This window comes from Miscanthus floridulus, chromosome 9 (genome assembly GCF_019320115.1).
Source record: "Miscanthus floridulus cultivar M001 chromosome 9, ASM1932011v1, whole genome shotgun sequence".
Lineage (NCBI taxonomy): Eukaryota > Viridiplantae > Streptophyta > Magnoliopsida > Poales > Poaceae > Miscanthus > Miscanthus floridulus.
The window spans coordinates 83,868,578-83,891,800 of NC_089588.1; the positions used below are offsets into that span (position 1 = coordinate 83,868,578).

The 23,223-nt window shown below is 41.0% G+C and overlaps 1 pseudogene; it reads left to right on the plus strand.

The window, feature by feature from the left end:
• Positions 1 to 15,801: 15,801 nt before the first annotated feature.
• LOC136480190 (ankyrin repeat-containing protein At5g02620-like) lies at positions 15,802 to 22,959 on the plus strand (annotated as a pseudogene).
• Positions 22,960 to 23,223: the final 264 nt, after the last annotated feature.

A 23,223-nucleotide genomic window follows, 5' to 3' on the forward strand; every position in this document is an offset into this window, starting at 1 on the left:
TATGTTCAAAATTATAATAGAAACTAATAATTTATCTTAATCACTTGGATAGGGGTTGGAGGAAGGTCGGTGGGGGTGATCATGCACGCCATGTGAACGGCATCCTTGGTCTTTTGATCAAGGAAAGGTTCCCTGGCCTAGTGCAGTTTGGCGGAACTATCGAGCCGGCCTACACATGGGCCCACTATGTCGCCGCCTCCGATAACACTAATCGAGGTGGCAGGTGTTTCGCCTATAGGGCACAGCGTGTCAAGGCCGAGCTTTGGGTAAGTCTTTGTCACACTGTATTGCTCAATACATCGCATTGATTGGATATTAATGACTGGATACATCGCATACATCGTGTCTATATGCAGGATTTCTTTAGATGCGAGGAGGGATACGAGGCTAAGGCAGATGTTGTGGCTGATAAAGCCGCCAAGAAACTCATCAAGGACATGCACTACGAGGCGCGCATCCAGGCCGTGATCCAATACCACATGGAATTTCTTACAGAGAGGATCCCTAAAAGGACGGCAAGAACCATGAGCTTGACCTCAGACCAATATATGAAGGTAAATATAGAACATTAATACTTATTTTTTATGAGATTAATTGTGCTTAATTTCATCATCTTATGTCTTATACTTGATGACGTAGGTGCCTCCGTGTTGGTGCGCCCACAATATGCAGTGCTGGGCCCGGATGCACTACCGGAAACCGGCGATTTGCCGAGTGCTGAGGCTTTGCCGAGTGTATTTTATCGGGCACTCGGCAAATACCGTGTTTGCCGAGTGCCAAATAAAATACACTCGGCAAACAAAAACACACGGCAAAATACGTCTTTGCCGAGTGTTTTTTTCTGGCACTCGGCAAAGAAGCTTTTTGCCGTGTGCATTTTTTTTTGCCCTCGGCAAATCATTTTTTCGAAGCAATTTTTGAGGCCCTAAATGAATTCAAATGAAAAACTTTTCAACTACAAAGTTGTATAACTTCTCAAGATCTACAAAGTTTATTTTGGTCATTTCTTCATTTAACAAAGCGACAATAACGTTGTTCATAAAATCTACATATCTCATATCTCTCATATTAATTTCATGAAAGTAGAAGATACATATATAAGATTTGTGAACAATGTTACTACCACTACGTCGGATGAACAAATGACCAAAATAAACTTTATAGATCTTGATAAGTTATGAAATTTTGTAGTTGGCAACATTTTGATTTAAAATCATCTTGTCATGCAAAAACGACGTTTGAATTTGAAAATTTTAAAATTTGAATTTTTCAAACGACCTCGGATGAAAAAACTTCCTAAATGAAAATTGTAGATCTCCAAAAGTTATGAAACTATGTAGTTGACAACTTTTTGATTTGAAATCATCTTATCATGCAAAACTATGTTTGAATCTCTTAAATTTAAAATTTAAATTTTTCAAATGACCTCGGATGGAAAAACTTACTAAATGAAAATTGTAGATCTCAAAAAGTTATGAAACTTTGTAGTTGACCACTTTTTGATTTGAATTCATTTAGGGCCTCAAACAAGCAATTTACTCTCAGTTTGCCGAGTGCCTTTTTTCTAGCACTCGGCAAAGCCGTATTTTGCCGAGTGTCTATATTTTGGCACTCGGCAAAGAGGTATTTTGCCGTGTGCATTTTTTTGGCCCTCGGCAAATCAGTTTTTCGAATCAATTTTTGAGGCCCTAAATGAATTCAAATGAAAAACTTTTCAACTACAAAGTTGTATAACTTCTCAAGATCTACAAAGTTTATTTTGGTCATTTCTTCATTTGACAAAGCGACAATAACGTTGTTCATAAAATATACATCTCTCATATTAATTTCATGAAAATAGAAGAGAGATATATATGATTTGTGAACAATGTTACTACCACTATGTCGGATGAACAAATGACCAAAATAAACTTTGTAGATCTTGAGAAGTTATGAAATTTTGTAGTTGGCAACATTTTGATTTGAAATCATTTTTCATGCAAAAACGACGTTTGAATTTGAAAATTTTAAAATTTGAATTTTTCAAACGACCTCGGATGAAAAAACTTCCTAAATGAAAATTGTAGATCTCCAAAAGTTATGAAACTATGTAGTTGACAACTTTTTGATTTGAAATCATCTTATCATGCAAAACTACGTTTGAATCTCTCAAATTTAAAATTCAAATTTTTCAAACGACCTCGGATGGAAAAACTTACTAAATGAAAATTGTAGATCTCAAAAAGTTATGAAACTTTGTAGTTGACCACTTTTTGATTTGAATTCATTTAGGGTCTCAAATAAGCAATTTACACTCGGTTTAGTATAATATATTGGGAACTAAAACGGAATCTAGACACAAGTGACAGTGTGGTGTAGTGGTAGAGGAGGTTTGTGCACAGCGGGAGGTCTTGGGTTCGAATCCCGTCGGCCGCGTAGCCGTGAAATTTACGCGAAAAAAGCCGGAGATGGATGGGCGCTGACCGGTGGGGGCCTCCACCAATTAAAAAAAAATCATTTTTTTTGGGTAAAAATTCCCATTTTTTTCGGCTTTTTTTTCGGTTCCAACTTTGCCGAGTGTCGGCACTCGGCAAAGACTTTGCCGAGTGCCCGACAAAAGACACTCGGCAAAGACGTCTTTGCTGACTCTTTTTTTGCCGAGTGCTCTTTGCCGAGTGCAGCACTCGGCAAAGCCTTTGCCGAGTGCAAATTGGGCTTTGCCGAGTGCCCCTGGCACTCGGCAAATTCACTGAGTCCGGTAGTGATGGTGGAAAGATGGTGCGACCCCGCGTGGTAGGAGAATCACAACGCTTGCCGGAAGCGACGTTTGCTGATGCCGGGTCCAACACACCATCAAGGCAACCTCAACCTCTCAGAATACGCGGCTAGATGGGTACGCGAATTCATTTCTTTAATCTAAGGCTCAACTCTGCATAATTTCTAATCATATTGCTTTTTTTTTTGCAGTCAGCGTCACATGGTGGCTAGCCCTACACCTAGTTCGTGGCATATGCTTTGGCCCACAAGGGGAAGGCGACGTCCGACGTCGCCTACAACCCGGAGGACCCGCCCTCGGCGTATAGCAACGAGTCCGTCCACAGCCGTCTCGAAGGATACACATCGATGGCAAGGCAGGTCCATGGCCCAGAGTACGAACCGAGCGCCCATGACCTTGATGGAGGAGTGGTCATGAGGGCGGGAGAAGGCAAGAAGCATGGCCTGTTCTAGATTGGCGACGGCACCATAGACACGGCCAGTACTCCCACTCTCTCCTAGATTCGAGCACGGAGCATGGGTTCCAGTCCGGCGATACGCCCACGGCCGGACTCTACATGGTTCCAGATGAACGCACTCTAGGTTGTTTCTGTTTTATTCATTGTTCATTGATTTTTACATACTTTTGCATTGCATTTTAACATTAGGATGAAATATTGTAGGCTCAGCTAGAACAAGAATTGAGGCGCTGGGAGGAGCTAGAGGCGAAGATGGAGGCAGAGCACCAGAGGACGAAGGCAGAGTGCCAGAGGATGGAGGCAGAGATGGTGGCAGAGTGGCAGAGGATGGAGCTACAGATGTTTGAATATATGAGGGGTGTTTATGCTGCAATCGGTCAACCTCCACCACCGTTTCCAGCCCCTCCTCCTCCTGCTCCAAATACTGTTTCAGGCACTATGAGTCGCTTTACAACCTTATAATCTAGTTTATGTAGAATCAATCTTACTTTGCATCCTTTGAAAGAGATCCACTGATAAGGGAGGATTTATTTACATCACCTTCAAGGCTTCAAGGAGATCCACTGATCCACATAATAGTTCATATCTAGCCAACTAGAAAATGGTGTTTGCAACTCAAGCTTCTTTTTTTATGATCATCTGCTTCATCCTCAGTTGTTGCTGTGAAATACTAATGGTCCAAAAAATCAAGCACGAACTAAATCAGTTAACAGTAGCAGTAGCAGTTGATACTTGCTTGCACAACTAGATTCAATGTAGGCAAAGGGAGGACAAACTAGCAGTAGTAGCAGTTGCACTTACGATAGCACTACTCCATGTTGCATCTACTTATGGCTAGGAACATGGTTTTAAATCTCAGGCTATGTAAAATAGCAGCAACAGTTAGATTAAAATGTGGTTTCAAAATTTTACTTAAAATCATTGACATTTGCATCACAAATTCAGAAAACAAAGTATGCAATGTTGTTTAATCTTGTCTCACACATGCCAATCCATTCTCTTTTGTGCAGCATCAATCGGCGGCATCGAATGAGCCTCATGTCCCAGCCCCGTCGCAGTGGAACTCGTGGCCTAAGTGAAGCCCTGTCGCAGTGAACTCGTGGCCTAAATACTTGTGATTTTATTTGTATTTGCATTTGTGGATTACCTGTGACTACTCGTGGTTGTGAATGAGTTGTGACTACTATTTGTGGATTATGAAGTTTATTTGCATCTATGTGTTGTCGATATATCTATATGAATTGTCTGTGATGCCTATTGTGAACTATCTGTGATGTTTATTTGAATGTGGTCGTGGCTGTGACCGAACCAAATAAACTGATTATTTGTGGCATCTTTGCCGAGTGTAACACTCAGGAAAGAGGCTTTTTGCCGAGTGTCAGCTGTAAACCACTTGGCAAAGTAGACACGTGGCAAAATTCTGTGCATCCTGGGACTAAAATGGCATCTTTGCCGAGTGTCTGCCCTATGACACTCAGCAAAGAAGCCAAATTCTGTGGATTTTGGAACGGTCTTTGTCGAGTGCCCATACTTTGACATACGGCAAAAGGAGTCACTTTGCCGAGTGTCCCCTCTTTGACACGGCAAAAAGGCCAGCTTTGCCGAGTATTCATACTTTGACACACGGCAAAAAGGCAAGCTTTGTCGAGTGTTCAGAGTTTAACACATGGCAAATGGGCCAGATTTGCCGAGGGCCCAAAGTTTGACACACGGCAAAAAGCCAAGCTTTGCCGAGTGCCTAATATTTGACACTCGGCAAACGTGCCGTGACCGTTTCCGCTTCGTGACGTACTTTTTTTTGCCGAGTGTCGTTTTCAGCTCTCGGCAAAGTCTTTGCCGAGTGCCCGACAGAAAACACTCGGCAAAGACGTTGTTTGCCGGTACTGTAGCTGTCGTGTGCTCTTTGCCGAGTGTTACACTCGGCAAACCCTTTGCCGAGTGTTTTTCGGGCCTTGCCGAGTGTCCGTGGCACACGGCAAAACTACTGTTTCCGGTAGTGTATATAGTAGGATGGCAGGATGCTGTATTTAGAGGCATTGATATATTCCTGAGCATCAATTTTACATTAACAGTCTCCAAGCCCTATGGTTCAACCGTGTGCTCAACTTTGTTAAATAACTCACTTTAGGCTTTCAACGTCTTGCAAATCTCTATATATAGATACACCTAACTTTACAAACAAATCAAATGATGAATTAAGGAGGGGTCACCCGACCTTCACATTAAACTAAGGTCCTAATAATAAGGCCTATGATATGCCCCATATTTTGCCTCCGAACCTATGAGAGTAAGATGAGTAAGGAGAGGGTCATTCGATTTGGTTTTGAGTTGACTGACCTACGCTTGGATACATGGGTCGGCTGACCCTCCCTAGCTCGTGCATAGCCCGTGCCATAAACTTACGGAAGGCGTAGTTTTTGCGTTCGCACTCCAAATTGGATGAACCAAAAGTTCAAATTATTCATCTTGACAAACCCTTTGACATGGTGAAATCAAATTTGGCCTTTTGAAATTGTTTTTAATAATGATAGTTTGGATCTCATATCAACTCCATCTTCATAATTTCATAAGCTCCATTAATGCATTTTTGTGTATATCTCGAGCATAACCTACAAAACACCTAGATGCACCACAACTCATGGAATGTATTTGTTTAATGCATGAAAAAAAATGTCCCTACCCTATTCATTTACCGAGAGGTGTTGATCGAAATCTGCACTTAAGGACCACCAACAAGCTCTCCCAAGCTTCTTTTAATCATGCTCGAGTAAGGCTTAATGCTCATACCCGATGTATAAGGAGTTGCGCCAATGTTGGTTCCTGAAAGGCTGGAACTAGTCAAACAAGAAGATCAAGAGAAGGCAACTCTAGTACGAAGGATTCAGGGCTTGTCGACGGTATTAACACTCCATGCCGACAACCCATATACATCTCTCACTGCTACAGAAATGAGATCTAATCCCGGTTGGGAACTAGCTTTACTCCCGGTTTCCCAACCGGGACTAGCAATCCGGGGCTAAATGTGTTGTTCTTTAGTCCCGGTTTGCCACAACCGGGACTAAAGATCTTCCCAGCTTTAAAAAAAATGCCTCCCACCGCTGCGCCCTGTGAGATTCGAACCCAAGACCTCATGCACTGCCTCGCGCATAGCTTACCACCCCACCTACACAACACATCTAACAATGAATGTGATGCTTTCCTTTTGAACTAACCCATCCGGGGACCTTTAGTCCCGGTTGATGTTACCAACCGGGACTAAAGGGTCCTTTAGTCCGGGTTGGTGTTACCAACCGAGACTAAATGATCTACCTTTAGTCTGGGTTGGTATTACCAACCGGGACTAAAGGTTGGAGGACTTTTAGTCCCTGTTTAGCCGTTGGGCAGGGACCTTTAGTCTCGGTTGGAGACACCAATTGGGACTAAAGTCCTTCTAGTCCCGGGGGCAAAAAATGCCGAGGCTAATATCAAATTAGGACATCGTTCTAAAGTCTGTTCTCCAGTAGTGTCTTTTGTGGGAGGACGATGGAGTTTTTTTGTGTAATTTGACAATCTCATTGTGTGGTATATGTAACAGAACCGACCAAATTATAAGAACGTAAGTACAAAAACAATCACCGAAGTGGTTAGATTCCTGTACTTAAGCTCCCATAATCCCGGTAGTCCGGAAATCATGAAGGATTTCAAACAACTCTCGACATACAAATCAAGACCATAGTGATTCAACACAACACATCATTCGTTACAACATTTCACAAGTGGCATTCGGATTACATCCATCAGAGTTCAAATAAAATATTACAAACCAAGTTCAAATTTACGGAAGCAACATAGTTTAGTACATAACTTCATAGTTTCAAATACATTGCCAGATCTTAGTCATGTCCCACAAAAGCATCTTCAGGTACGAGAACTAGGAGAGACCGCGCCCAACGGTCTAGTCTTCATCCCCAGCCGGGAGAAGGCAATACTTGCAGCAACCAAAGTAGAACTGGTCATCTGCAACAGGTGGGAGATAAACCCTGAGTACAAGAAGGTACTCAGCTAGACTTACCCATCAAAACCAGAAATAAAAGACACCAAGGGTCATGCAAGGCTTATGAGGTGGGCTAGCTGGACACAGTTGCATAAAAGAGCTTATGAACATAGTAACCAATTTAAACTTCGCATCAAGTTTATCATCATTTACTTGTCCACTAGATTTGCACCTGTGCTAGAGCACTCACTTATTAGGAGCAAACAATATTAACCATAGCAGGTATAATTAGGCTGTCATCATCATATCATCATTTCTGAACCATTATGTTATTTAATGTATCTACTTTGGAGATAAACCCGTCAAGTTCTCACTAACCGGGAGAGACGGCGACTCGAATCGAATTACAACTCAGCTGAGGGGGTATTCCTAACTCTCACCCTGGCATACTTTGCAAGGGTAGCCGTGGGTCACCTTTGGGACAACTTAGGAACCAAATTCGTAGGTTCGATCAGCGCCAGCACTCTCAGGGATTACCCTTCTGCCAGGACGATCAGGACTTTTAAATCACCTGCCCTTGGACTCACGCCTACGGCTCCCTTCTGAGGCGTACTTTATACTTATCGACTCCCGGCCTGAGGTGAGCTACTCGGCTTCGTGGTCGGTCTCCGGACCTGGCCAACTAAGAGAGAGGCATGCGTTCAACATGAACAGGAAAGGCTCCAAGATTCGGTCCTTAAGCGACACAGATGGAGTCACTACCCACCGGCAAGCCTCCGCCCGGTCTTCATTTCAAATTTAAGACAGGTTCTTTTCCACGATAGCAAATATAGCCAACCGTGCCATATGTATATCCCTATATCTCATAGGTGACAGGAAATCACCTGACTTCTACCGTGTTTAAGCAGGGCTAAGCACTACACGAGCCTGAGCTACATAGGATTTAGGATATCAATATCTGGACAAGGATTGGATAATCAATGCAGTAAGTGTTTGCATCCAACACCTAAACTTAATGCAACAATATATATATGTAACAATAATACTTTAACTGCATTTCAGAAATTAGGAGGCCTAATATGCTTCGGGGCTTGCCTTTCACAAAGTTGCACGGGCGGTGATCCGGGCACTCAACGGTGACCTCGTCTGGCACTTCTTCCGAGGGCTACACCTCCTGAACCTCCGGTGTTGGCTGCTGCTGCTCCCTGCTCGGTTCATCGAATTCCAGCAGTGTCACTCCTTCCGGTACATCTATTGCATGCCGATGCACAAGATAAATATCATGGATGCATAAGGAATGACATGATGCTCATGATGAATGGATCATAGTAAGTGTTTAACGAAAACATCACTGGACACTCGTTTACCGATTAAGAACAGCTCTATTCAAATCACTTTAAAACATGTATCTCACTTAACTTGAAGAACAAGATCAACTTACCTAACTTGCATAACCTAAGATAAAGATGCTCATCTTTAGTTAAAGGCCTAACACCTAGGAACATTACCACAAGCTTAGGAATAGTAAAGGCATACTTAAATCAACAGTTAAAGTTTCATATGCAAACGAGCAGTTCCTTAATTTAATCACAACAAGAGTTCTACAATTTCAAATGACTTGCAAGAGGACATTCTGGAAAGCTTATGAAATTCTCTACAAATCATTTGTAAACATCAAAGCATGATTCTTACGTTAACCAATTCGAATTCAAGTAAACCTAGAATCTGTCCAAAAATGGCAGGTTTACTAAATTAAATATTTAGTGATGATGCAAAAGCATAATTGGACCAAACCAAGTTTACCAACTTGTGGTGCATATCAGAGGAACATCAGAAAGTATAGTGCCAACTTCTAAATAAATTATTTAATGTCCTTTTCTAATTTATTTAGTTAATTAGGTGATTAAAGCAACATATAGTAAAACTGTACTGAAAAATCTACAAAAATTACAGTAGCTACCTCATGCTTCACATAGACTACCATAAAAATTTCAAAGCAATTGGACAAGCAGAACTTGCTGTATCAAAATAACAGATGGCAGGTCCATTTCTAGCATAATTAGGAAACCCTATTGAAAAGTATCAAGCAATAGATTTCATATTTTTCCTAGTATCTTTCTAGCATAAGAATAGCACTCACCAAATTTTACCTTTACTGGATCTATAGAAAAATTATGAAAATTCACACAAGATCCATCCATGCAAACAAGAGAATTACCTAACTCCTACATACAGTGTCCAAAATGTATGAAAATTTAACTACAAGCTATTCATGATATGAGCAGTACACCATAAATATTTCATGCCATTTGGAGCTACACAGAAAAAGATATAATTACCCCTATTTCCCACATGATTAAAAGAGATAATTAGCAACTCCATTTTTCATAACAGAATATGGCATAAATTATATTTTTAATATAAACTAGACATTACCAGGAACTCAACAAAATTAGAACCACATCATTTGGATCTACCAACTAAGAGATACATATTTTTGAATATGTACTCAAATCTGTGAAAAAGAATAAAACAAAACAAAAAGGAAAACCTAACCAGCTACTGGGCCGGCCTGGAAAGACTTGGCGGCCCACGACCCTCGCGCGCGTCAGCGCTCAGCGCTCAGCGCGGCCTAGAAACAGCACGGCCCATGCCGGCTCCCGCCTGCGCTCGGCGGCTGACGAGTGGGTCCCGCAAGACAGCGAGACAGACAGGGGAGGGAAGAAGGACGACGGCGTGGCTCGTCGCCGGTGGCAGTTCTGGCGAGGCCACCGGTACCAACGTGTTCGCCTCACCCATGCGCACCTAGGGATACCATCAATTGTAGCTATTCTAGCGGCTAGAGGAAGTGGCGACAGCCATGGCGGTGCACGGCCACAGGTTGGCCGGCTCCGGCGAGGTCTGACCCCGTAGGGCGCGGCTAAGCTCGGTACGAGCTTACAGAGGTCGCTACCATGCTAACCAAGCAAAGAGGAGGGGATGGGAAGGCCTTGGTGGTAGTTGGCCGCGTAGAGCGCCAACTCCGACAAGGTCCCGTCATGGCGGCGGTGGTGGAAACGGCAAATGCGCCCTTACCAAGCCCCAATCGACACGGATGAGAGGTGGAGGAGGCAGAGGAGAACACGGCGAAGCTATGGACGAGCTGGCCGACATGTTTTTGCGGTGGCGCGCGAGCTAGGCGACGGCAAAGCTCGGTTGGCAACGGTGGAGCTGCTGCGGCTCTGTTGCTGCACGCGGTGGAGGCGAAGGAATGCAGCAAATGAAGTGGCGAGTGCGTCAGGCAGGCGGGCGTGAGTTCAAGTCGTGGCCAGCAGCGCCAGGACGCCCACGGCGCGTGGCAGCGCAGTCAGATGGCCGGCGACGAGTGTCACCCACGCGGCACTCGTTTTCTAAATGCTGTCAGGTACTGTAGCTCGCATTCAGTTAACTCAATCAGCCTGACAGTGCAACTTCAACGCGTTAAAACGGATAAACCGTTGATCCATCGCAAAAACCGTGTACATGAAAATTGTAGCCCTACCGTCCATCTCCAACTTCTATTCAAGGATCATAGTCTAATTCTCCATGGATCAGAAGTTGCATCAAGCCAAAGTTGGCTCGATCCAACTGAAATTGTATTTATGACTTAGCAAATTTTCTAAGTATGAAATCAGGAGGGAAACATGACTTGTGGGCCTTGTTTGAACATGTTCTAGCCATTTTCATGAGATGGTCCTATTGAGACTTTTGTTCCTTGATAATTTGGCTACAACTTTGGTAAAGGGTGCACATCCATGCAAGATCTCTAGGTTGGACTTTTTAATCAGTCAAACAGAGTCACTCTATGGGTCATTCTAAGTCAAACCTCCACTAGAGGGCAATTTAGTCATTTTGGTCCACAGGAACAATGTCCCATCAATTACCCTAAGTGTAGTTAAGGTGTATTAGACCATAATTAACCACTCTATACAAGTGCTACACCAACTTCTGAGTATCACCTGTGATGAAGCAACAAAACACTCAATTTTACTCTAATGTTGCAATTCCATGTTTCACATGTTTCATGACTTTGTTGTAATGTTAAACTTGTCATATTACACTACCATGTTGCCATGTTTCAAGGTATGAGAAAATCATGTTGCATCCACATGTTGCACTAACTACCATTCACAAGCAATCAAGTATGAAACAAACATAATTGAGAATGTTGCATATACATGTTTCAGTAACAATGACATGATGAGGTAGATGATGCACATGTTTATGAAATGAAATGCAATTTTGTGGGAGCCAAACACCTAGGGTGTTACAGTATATGAGAATCTCAATAGTTAGATTGGAGGTTGATAGATGACTGACATGTATGTTTGAGCCTGAGATCTTCCTAAGCTTCTTAAGCATATATACTTGGTCCCATTCTTCTACCTTTGTCATTTTTTTTTCATTGCGTACTGGCTGAGTGCACGTATTGACTCACTACTGGATTCAGGCGCTTTGCCGAGTGCCTAATGCACTTGACAAATGCTACTTTGCCCTCGGCAAAGCCTTTGCCGAGTGCAGCACTCAGCAAAGAGCCTCCGGTAAAAAAATCCGTCAGCAAAGAATTTTTTGCCGAGTGCCTTTTATCGGGCACTCGGTAAAGTCTTTGCCGAGTGCCCGACACTCGGCAAAGTTGGAACCGAAAAAAACCCGAAAAAATGGAAAAAAAAATGGAATTTTTTTAATCGGTTGAGGTCCCCATTGGCCAGCGCCCGCCCATCTCCGTCATTTTTCGCGTAAATTTCACAGCAACACGGCCGACGGGATTTGAACCCGAGACCTCCCCTGCGCGCGAACCTCCTCTACCACTACACCACACTGTCATTTGTGTTTGGATTCCGTTTTAGTTCCCAACATATTATACTAAACCGAGTGTAAATTGCTTGTTTGAGGCCCTAAACGAATTCAAATAAAAAAGTTATAAACTACAAAGTTTCATAACTTTTCAAGATCTACACTTTTAGTTTAGGAAGTTTTTCCATCCGAGGTCGTTTACAAAATTTGAATTTCAAAATTTTGAAATTCAAACGCAGTTTTGCATGACAAGATGATTTCAAATCAAAAAGTTGCCAACTACAATGTTTCATAACTTTTCGAAATCTACAGAGTTTATTTTGGTTGTTTTTCCATTCGAGGTCATTTGAAAAGTTCAAATTTTAAATTTTTGAAATTCAAACACAGTTTTGCATGACAAGATGATTTCAAATCAAAAAGTTACCAACTACAATGTTTTATAACTTTTCGAGATCTACAGAGTTTATTTTGGTTGTTTTTTCATCCAAGGTCGTTTGAAAAGTTCGAATTTTAAAATTTTAAAATTCAAACACAGTTTTGCATGACAAGATGATTTCAAATTAAAAAGTTTCATAACTTTTCGAGATATACAAAGTTTATTTTGGTTGTTTACTCATCTGTTCATCCGATATGGTCGTTCTAACATTATTCACAAATCTTATATATCTCTCTTGTAGAGATATGTTAGATTTGTGAACAAATTTACTTTCACTTTGTCATATAAAGAAAAGACCAAAACAAACATTGTACATCTTGATGAGTTATACAACTTTGTAGTTGAAAACTTTTTCATTTGAATTAATTTACTGCTTCAAAATATACTTTAAAATTTTCTTTGCCGAGTGTAAAAAAAACACTCGGCAAAGAAGCTTCTTTGCCGAGTGTAAAAAAAATACACTCGGCAAAGAAGCTCTTTGCCGAGTGTCAAAAAAACACTCGGCAAAGGCGTCTTTGCCGAGTGCCCGAAAAACAACACTCGGCAAACCACTTGACAATTGGCAAAGAGACTGTCTCCGGTAGTGAGTGCAGATGCCCAAAGAATATTTTATCTTGAAATAAACCTTCCTTTACATATCTAGAGAAATTATCTTTGATTTTTTTAGTACTCTCGATTTGGTTATATTTAATAACTTTTAGGAAAATTAAATAGCGCATATATATATATATATATATATATATATATATATATATAATATATATATATATATATATATATATATATATATATATATATATAGGGAGAGGCTATTCAATAGCCGGCTACAAAATAAGTTATTCTGTAGCCACCTCCATTTACTATAATTTTATATACTAATTTACCATAATGTCAATACATATTTACGATAGTTGGGTTACTATAACACATGGGGATATTTACCATAACATTATATGAAACCACTTAGTAAGGAGTTACTATAATCTCATAAAAATTAACATAGTAATTATCATAACTCAAAGTGGCTACAGAATAAGTTATTCTGTAGCCAGCTACAGGATAGTAGTTCTATATATATATATATATATATATATATATATATATATATATATATATATACACACACACACACACACAAAGTCACCACTACACGCACACTGCAAGAGGCTAACGAGCTGTTTGTTTCACGGATTTGTAACGCGTCATCCGATTACGTCGGTAATAGATAACGTGTGATCGTGTTTGTTTCGGTTCAACCGTAATCCAATCACGCCATAATCAGATACCGCCCTATAGGAATTTGTTACCCCTGCTGTAAGAGCGCGAATCGATACCTGTGGCGCGTCCGCTCTGTTCCGCATCTTGACGAGGCGCATTCAAGCAAGCGGATGCCGAGCGCATGCATTCATGAATGGAATAGAATGGACGTAGGCTGGTTGCATGTATTCTACGCTCCAGATCTTCCCGGACGTGGGCCCCACTCAAGATCTTCCCTTTCCGTTTCCGTTACCGTGGAGAAAACAAACAAATCAAGTGATCTGTTTCTTCATTAACGTTACCTGTTTTTTTATTACGTTAGCGTTTGCGTTACAGTTTTTGAACCCAACAACATGTAAGATACTTAGGACAGTTTCCAGAAATAAAAAGTGAATAGTGCATTATTACTATATGAATCGTGACAACTTGCTGTGACCTGCTTTTTGATAACGTAGCGACGACACTCTTCAAGTAGAATTCTCTTGTAGGAACACTACTGGAATATGATTCTTGCCTTCGAATATGGTCCTATATATATAGCGCTTTTTATAGTAAATTATGCCGTGGGTCCTTAAACTTTTTCTCACTTCTCACCTAGGTCTATGAACTTTTTTCGCTCATCTAGGTCCATGAATTTTGTCTGCGTCCTAGCCGCCATCCAAAGCAGGCCACATAGGACTTTGCTGCCTACGTGGCCGCTGATATGGCGCTGATGTGGCGCCATGTGCTTTTTTTATTTCATAAATTGGCTGAAACTTTGAAAAATAGTATAAAGTCATAGAAAAATTGTAAAAAGGAAACTCCAGTTTTGTTAGACTCTACATGAGTAGATCTATGCAACGGATATATAATATGACATGCTTTAGTTTAAAGTTTTTGCTATATATAGTTGTAGATCTATTCGGTGTTTCATTCATAACTGCACCTTCTTTACTCCAATTGTGGTGAAATTCTTATGGTAGGCTACTCATTGTATGCTGGCTATATGATAAAAATTTCAGTTTCAGTGGAGCAAGTATGACTGAGTTATTGATTTAATTTGGTTTATGCTTGTTTAAAAGTTAATAAATAGTTATTATTTGGTGGTGTACCAAACATTTAATTTGAAGCTAAGATTTTTATGGATAATATATGATAACAAAACATAGCTACTATAAAAAAAATTTACATGCCCAGAATTAGTAGATTAATTACTATAATAAAAACAAGTTTTAATGGCAAGAAAGCATGTGATGCAAAGATAAATCTAAAGCTCAACATTTTCTGTGATAACATGGTGATGTTAAGTGTTCAAAATGCATAACAAAATCATCAAAAGGCAATGGAACCGCATTTTTCCATTTTTACACCTTGTTAACTATTTATTAACTATTAAACAAGAATAAACCTAGGTAAATCAATAACTCAGCCATACATGCTCCCCTGAAGCTAAATTTTTTTCAATTGGTCAAGCATACAATGAGTACCCTACCATAATAATTTCACCACAATTGGATCAGAGAAGATGGGGCTATAAATTAAACACATAACAGATCTATAGCTACAGCAAAAACTTTAAATTAAAGCATGCCGTATTATATATGTATTGCATAGATCTACTCATGTGGAGTCTAGCAAAATTGAATTTTCCTTTTTATGATTTTTCTATGATTTTATACCATTTTTTTAAAGTTTCAACCAATTTATGAAATAAAAAAAGGAGCTCACGTGGCGCTACATCAACGGTTACGTAGGCAGTAGAGTCCTATATGGCCTGCTTTGAATGGTGGCTAGGATGTCACAAAGTTCATGGACCTAGATGAGCGGAAAAAAAGTTCATGGACCTAGGTTTTACATCTGAACAACGTGCCTTGATGTTCACGGAATCAATGGATAAATACCTTGCTTCATCAAGTGGATACGACTGCACACCGAACAAAATTCTATGCTCATCGTGGCGTGTTTCCGGAGGCAAAGAATCGATATCTCCATTGGAGAGACATTCAGGACAATTTTGTAGCGGGCTTTAGTGAAGTATACATTTCACAGGCCGACAGCTGCAGACAAACTATATATGCATGTGCCCATCATCATACAGACGAAGAAACGCTGCGAGTGCCAATAATTGAGAATAGACGCGCGGCATAGTCATCGAGTGATCAATGCTAGCAATGGCCAGTTCCATGGCGGTGCCGCTGCCCCCGGAGCTGCTACTGGCCGCGAAGCGCGGCGACTGGAAGAATCTAGATGATCTCATGAGCAACGAAGGCGCACTGGGACCCCAAGTCACCGTCGACATCGACATCGAGGACGCCAGCGTGCACTATGTGCCGGACACGGTCCTCCACGTCGTCGCGTCGTCGTCGTCGTCGTCGTCCGGTGGAGACGGCGGCGCAGCAGATGAGCCCCTGATGATGAGCGCGACGGTGATCTGCAGCAAGGCCCAGCACCTCCTGGGCGCGCGCAACGCTCGGGGCGACACGCCCCTGCACTGCCCGCTAGAGCCGGGAACACCAAGATGGTCTCCCATCTCATCGACCTGGCGAGACGCCAAGACGACGGCGGCGGCGCCTCAGTGCTGCAGGTGGTGCTGAGGAAGGAGAACAGGCGAGGGGAGACGGTCCTACATGACGCCATCCGCTGGGGCGACGCGGAAATGGTGCGAGTGCTGGTGGCGACGGACGACGAGCTGGCGCGTTTCCCGCGCAACGGCGTCTCGCCGTTGTACCTGGCCATCTTGCTGGAGCGCTATGATATTGCAGAGCAACTGTACGAAAAGGACAGCCAGCTATCTTACTCTGGACCAGACGGACAAAACGCCATGCACGTTGCCGTTGTAAGGTGCGAACGTAAGTGTCTTCTGCATTGTCTTGCACGTACGATGTCCTTGTTTTCCTTAGGTATATCTCCGTTAAGCTTCGGTATATATCCTTAAATACACAGGTCCATTAACTTACGTGGAAGTTTCGGTTACATCCATTAACAACTCTAAAAGAATTTTTAGGTCCATAAACCTTTTAAATGGTTCACCGCAGTTCATACTCCTTTGTTTGACTAATTAATTAAGAGGCCCAAATGAGCTACTTTTGCCATTCCATAAGATAATTTAAAATAAACCCTCTAAAATCACACTATAAAAGAGCAAGTTTTTTTGGGAGGGGCTATCCCTCGTTCATAACCGTTTGATCTTGATACCAATTCATATGAGCCTTTCGTCGTCCGAGATCTTACTCTCCCTCATTAATAACCGTTCGATCTATACGTCGTGTCATATGAGCCTTTCGTCGGCCGAGATCTTACATTACCCCCCCTCAATCCCATGGCTCAACTCCCTCTCGGTCACGCCTAAACAATGGACTCAAACATAATAACATGTGTGGAGGAAAAATCATATGCAGTCTTTTACTTGATTTAGAGCTCTTTTTTATTTGATTTGGAGCTTTGGAACAATTTTTTCTTTCCTTTCCTTTCCTTCGGAGAGCAGTCTTTGGGCGGTCGAAAACGGGAACGACGGACGAGTAAGGGTGTGCTTGGGAGGGCTCCTCTCCATAGGCTTCTTTGGAGGAGCTGGAGCTGTTTTGGCGTGGCTTCTCCAAAATGACTCCGGCTCCCCTTTTTTCATTGAAAAAGTGCTCAAAACGGCTCCTCCATCTAATCTGTATGGTAGGGCTCCTACGAAAGAGCTAGAGCCGGAGCCTGGAAGGAGCCCTACCAAACAACCCTAAAAAACGCTCTGCTGAGGCTCCTCCCGCGAGGATGAGAGTCATGTTAGGAAAGTGCTTGCCTCCCTCCCGTAATGCCCTTGCCGTGTTTTATTTTTTTCCTTGATAAATAACTCTGCTTTTCCTTATAAAGATAAATAGAAATACAATATTATGGGTCTTTGAAAGTTTGACCTTTACTTAATATAAACAAATATTTCTATTAAATTGTTGGTTTTAATTAGAAACAAATTACTAATATGACATGAATTAGTCGATGGTCTAACTAATCAATATGTAAACTCAAATCTTGAGCGGTTTCACATCCATTCTAATCAAAATAAATGTTTCTCTAAGCTGTCTGCACATACCAGTGCAAATCTACGAACCGTCCACATATATGAAATTTGGGAACCGAGCCACGACAACTAAATATTAAAGTTACATATTTTTATGGATCCTTAAAAGAAGTCACGTAACTTACTATCTAACTCTACCAATACATGGACAGTCAGTATACAAACTAAAGTTACGATACTTTTGCGAGTAAATATTTTGTTCTTTACAATGGAAAAAATGTAGGTTGTTTTTAATTCAATCAATAATTCATAGGATATTGTCAATATTACCTTATATTATAGATATCATGATCAACATAAATAGATAATAGCTTTTTAATTATATAGAAAGATAAAAAGTAAATAGATATTTAACATTGCCATCCTTGTTTCCATTAACGAGCCCGTGCGTTTGTGATTGTTGCGACAACCACTCACCACATCAAAAGTAACACCTACAGAAATTAAGTTATTCAGGCCACTGCACTTGTGCAATAAGATACAACGAACAAGTTAAACGCTTGATAGTTTTTCTTTTTCTTCCGTTGCAACGCACAGACATGTTTGCTAGTTATATATAAATTACCGACATATGTTATTATAAAAGATAATGCAAAGTAATCCATAGCATCTAAAATACCCACATCTTATTATAGAAGATAATATTAGGCTACCCTTCTAATTTGACTCTAAATTACATGCCAATATAAAAAGAAAACTAAATCTGCCTCAATCAACGTATAAATAAGCATGCAAGTTAATGAATTATTTTTATAATAACTATATATACGATGCATTTTTTCTACTCCCGGGTATAGCTACTCTCATCTTCAATAAACCGTCAAGCATAATAACTATATATACGATGCATCCCTGTTTTGAAGAACTCACCGAGTTTCTACAGTACTCCTACTCCTAGGGTTGGCATGAAGTTTGAAAAGTAATTGTATTGATTGATTGTTCATTTTTTGTACAATAACCGGAGTCCAATATTTATACCCGGAACCTAAACATGAATCCTACTCAAATACGATTCATTACAATTCTTGGAATAAAAGAAAATATTCCTAACTTAAAAATAATTTGGACCCTAATTTTTTTTTATTTTTGTAGAGTCCGACATATATTTTCTCCGACACCATCCGTACCATAGTCCATTGACGTTATCTGCTGATGTCATCCAAAAAGAGCCGATCCCAGTACCGCACCTGAATCAGCTAATATCGAACCTTACGCAATCGATTCCTTCATGACACAATCCTGAAAGCTTCGAGTTTCATATTCTCCTTCCCAAATTTTGGTGTAAATATATACGATGCATTTTTTCTACTCCCGGGTATAACTACTCTCATCTTCAATAAACCATCATGCATATGGTTGCATTCTCATTTATTAGTTTTGGTATATTTGTATATATACTCATTTAAGATACTCCAAATCTTACTATGTGAAAAAATCAATATCTTGAGAAGTGTGTGTGTAGGCGTATGTGTGGGAGGTGGGGGTGATTGATAGTGCAGAACAAAGATGGCTTTGACGTAGCTAGTCTTTGAGAATACTTTAGAATAAACAGTAATTATAAGTTTCATATATTAATATTATCTTGATGTTAGTACCGCTACCTCCATACTAGATCTTGCTTGAAGCTCTACCACTGATTTTCAGCTGACTTGGAGTAGATTTAAATGTTTGTTTATGTTATATCGTAGTACTTAAGAGTGCAGTCGATGAACTAAAATCTTTATATTTAGTAAAATACAATTGATAGTCAATCAAAGATACAAAACAAGAGAGTTTCAAATTAGTTAACTTGGGGATAAAAATTAAAGCAACTAATAACTTTATCAAAATCAAAATATATAGATTTACAACGTTATAAGACATGGGCTATAACAATAGCCACAATAATAACCCTATCTAAGATTACAACTAAATGCATATTAAAGATGTATGGAAAAACTATGTATATGGATGAAAACATTTAAATCGATAATTTATAAGTTTATTGTGACTCAATAGAGATTACAGAGTTGTATATATATGCATATTGAGTTAGAAAATGTAAAAAGAAAAAAGAATGTGCAAATTAATACCTCCTCCATTCCAGATTATAAGTCGTTTTGACTTTTTTGGTACATCTATTTTGTTGTGTATCTAGACATACATTATATATCTACATATATAGCAAAATAGATGTACAAAAAAAAGTCAAAGCGACTTATAATTTGGAATGGAGGGAGTAGAAGTAATTGTTATTACTTGTAGGTATTAAACATGAACACAGCTTATGCTTATGTCTCGTAAGTTTCTTGCACGTGGGTAGGAGCACAGGTTGATGAGCGAGTTTATATAATAATATGAAGCTAGCATTTTGCATCAGTCTTAGTTTATTTTTGTAATACTAACTGTAGGCATGACAAAGAAGCTACTAGAGTGGAACCAGCAGCAGCAGAGCCTTATTAAACAAGGAGACCGATCAAGCGGAAGCACGCCACTGCATTATGCCGCATCCTGGGGAACCTGGACTTCCGCCAAGCTTCTATTAGATGCTTACGAACCATCAGCATATCAGTCCGACAAGAAGGGATCATTTCCAATCCATGTGGCAGCCTTGAGAAACAACCTTGCCGTGATTGAAGTGTTGCTGAAAAAGTGCCCCTCTTGCGCCCAGCTACAAGATGCCGAGGGCAGGACCTTTCTCCACGTTGCCGCCCTCAACGGCTACGATGGTCTTGTTTGCTGGATTGCTTCTTTTCTGCGAGGAAACCCTAAGGACGACGCGCGTGCTGTGCAGAGGTTTGCATCCACCATGAATATGCAGGACAACCAAGGCAACACCGCGGTACACTACGCTGCCAAATCTCGGAGCTACAGGACTATGTATCATTTCATTAGGTACAGACAAGTTCGGTTAAATCTACAAAACAACGAAGGGAAAACAGCGCGCTGGATCTTGCAAGGATGACGAGGCCTCCAGGGCTTTTATTTGCATTGGTACGTTGCTGTAGTCTACATATCTAACTATATATATACAACCTAGTGTGTATCTGTCTATCTACTTCCTCGGTCCCTAAATAAACTAATAATGCTTATAGTTGTTTTAAGCCTACAATTTAACTGAATTTATATAAAAGAGCATCAATATCTATAACACCAGATAAACACATTATGAAAATATATTTCGTAGTGTCATACATTGGCGCGCTTTCCAAATATTAACTTGTATCATGTCATGCTAGCAAAATATTACATTTCAACATTTAACACAAAATATTTCACTAGTAGAGAACCTAGCTGTAGTCCCGGTTCTCAACCCCCTTTAATCCCGGTTTTGGAACCGGGACTATGCAATCGGGACTAAAGGTCTTATTTTTAGTCCCGGTTCCTCCAACCGGGAGTAGAGGTGTTTATTGGGTAAAAAAAGTTGTAGCTGTGGAGATTCGAACCTACGACCTTCCACTTCAGCTCTTGCACGCGTTATCATCTCACCTACCACCACACATCTAACTTAGATAAGATACGCTTTCCTTTTAAATTCAGTTTGAAGACACATTTAGTCCGGGTTTGAGACATAAACCGGGACTAAAGGTACCTTTAGTCCAGGTTCGTGTCTCAAACCGGGGCTAAAAGTCACACTTTTAGTCCGGGTTCATGTCTCAAACCAGGACTAAAGATTCTCGCACTGACGTGCCTCTGACACACCTCGGTAACCGTTACAACCGGGACTAAAGGGTAGAATTAGTCCCAGTTTGTATTACAAACCGAGACTAAAGGTCCAGTCATCCCTTTAGCCACGGTTGCAATTTTTAAACCGGGACTAAATACTTATTGGCCATGGATGAAAGGTCGTTTCTCTACTAGTGTTTGTTGTCATTTGTCCAAACTATATCCACAATAAGATTGCAAATAAAAAAATCATATTATTATTGGATCATTTATGCCAAAGGCATTTGTGTCTGTTTAGCCTTCACTTAACACCGTTAAGTTTCTTTCATGGAATAGGGCCAAGGGGAAGCTTCGATTCAAAAAAGGGTGCACATCTGCAAACTTTAGAAAAAATAGGGGCAAATGTGCACTTAGAGTTGAAAACGAGGGTAGTAATGCAGTTGGCCCTAAAAACAATGATCATGTATGAGAGATACATAGAAAGAAGAAGAGAAAAAATGTTGTAGGAGTATATTATAAAAAAATCTCATGTTTAAAAATGTAATGTGTTTGCACATGAAATGATATTTTGTTTGGATTTATAATAAGAGCTGAATGGCCTGAGCGACCGCGCAGGGACAAGACGTGATTGGGGGAAAAGTTCGTGAAAAATAACAGGCTCACGGGTTCGATAGGCGCCGTTTTGGACCCGTTAGTGAGAGTGTATACGTCCGAGAAGCTGCACGAATCCTAAAGCAAAAAATGAAGGGCCCATAATTCAACAGATAGAAATTAGAAAAAATTGTCAACAGATATATAGCATAAATCATAATTAATTAACGTACAAGTAGGCTGTGTGAGTCGAGGTTTCCCTGTTTTTCGTCACTTTTCAGGACCCAGAAGTTAGGATACTCTATCTGCTAAGGGCTGCCGGTGCTAGACCTGGTTTTCGCCCACGTGGCGAGGAGGACGAAGACCCTAAACAACCAAACGAAGAGAAGGAGGCAGAGAAGATCAAAGATTCCACAGCGACCATTGGCATCGCTTCAGTGCTCATCATAACGACCTCATTCGCCGCAGCTTTCCAGTTTCCTGGAGGATACAGTACTGGCGATGATAACAAACAGCCAGCAGGCACACCGGAGCTCGTCAAGGTGTACTCCTTCGAGGCATTGGTCGTGGCCAACAACCTGGCGGCTCTCTGCTCCGCCATCTCCACCTTCAGCGTCATGTTCGCCGGAGTGTCCACCGTCAGCCTCCACATGCGCAAGAGGGCCTCCTCGTATCCATTTGGTTCCTCAACAGCTCCGCCCGGAGCCTCGCTGCTGCGTTTGCATTCGGCACCTACGCGGTGTTGGCTCCGGTTGCTCGCGCAGCTGCTGTCCTCACATGGGTGTTCACAAGTTTCCTGGTGGCTGACATCGCTGGGTTCACGTGGATACTGATCAAGGACCAGCGGGCGCTTCTCAACAGGCGTGGGTGGTACGCAGTATGCCTCCAGGTTGCGATTTCCTCCGTGGTTATCACCCTCCTGGCTCTGTGGCCGTACGTCGTCATCGCCGGCTTCCTCGCATATATAAAAGATCTTTGGAATTCACTGACCTGATCGAGGCACAGCCCGGAATTGGTTCAATGTATGTATGGTATCTTATTGCATTCATCATCGATCGTTGATTATTAATTATAATTGATGTAGGGTGATTTTCTTTATTAGATGTGACTTTGCTTTGTATTATATTATTCTCTCTGTGCATTCTAAATTATAAGATGTTTTGACTCTCTAGCTACGTAGCTTTAATTTTACTATACACTTGATATACACTTAGACATGCTATCATGGATTTAAATAGCGGGCTATAGCAACGCTATA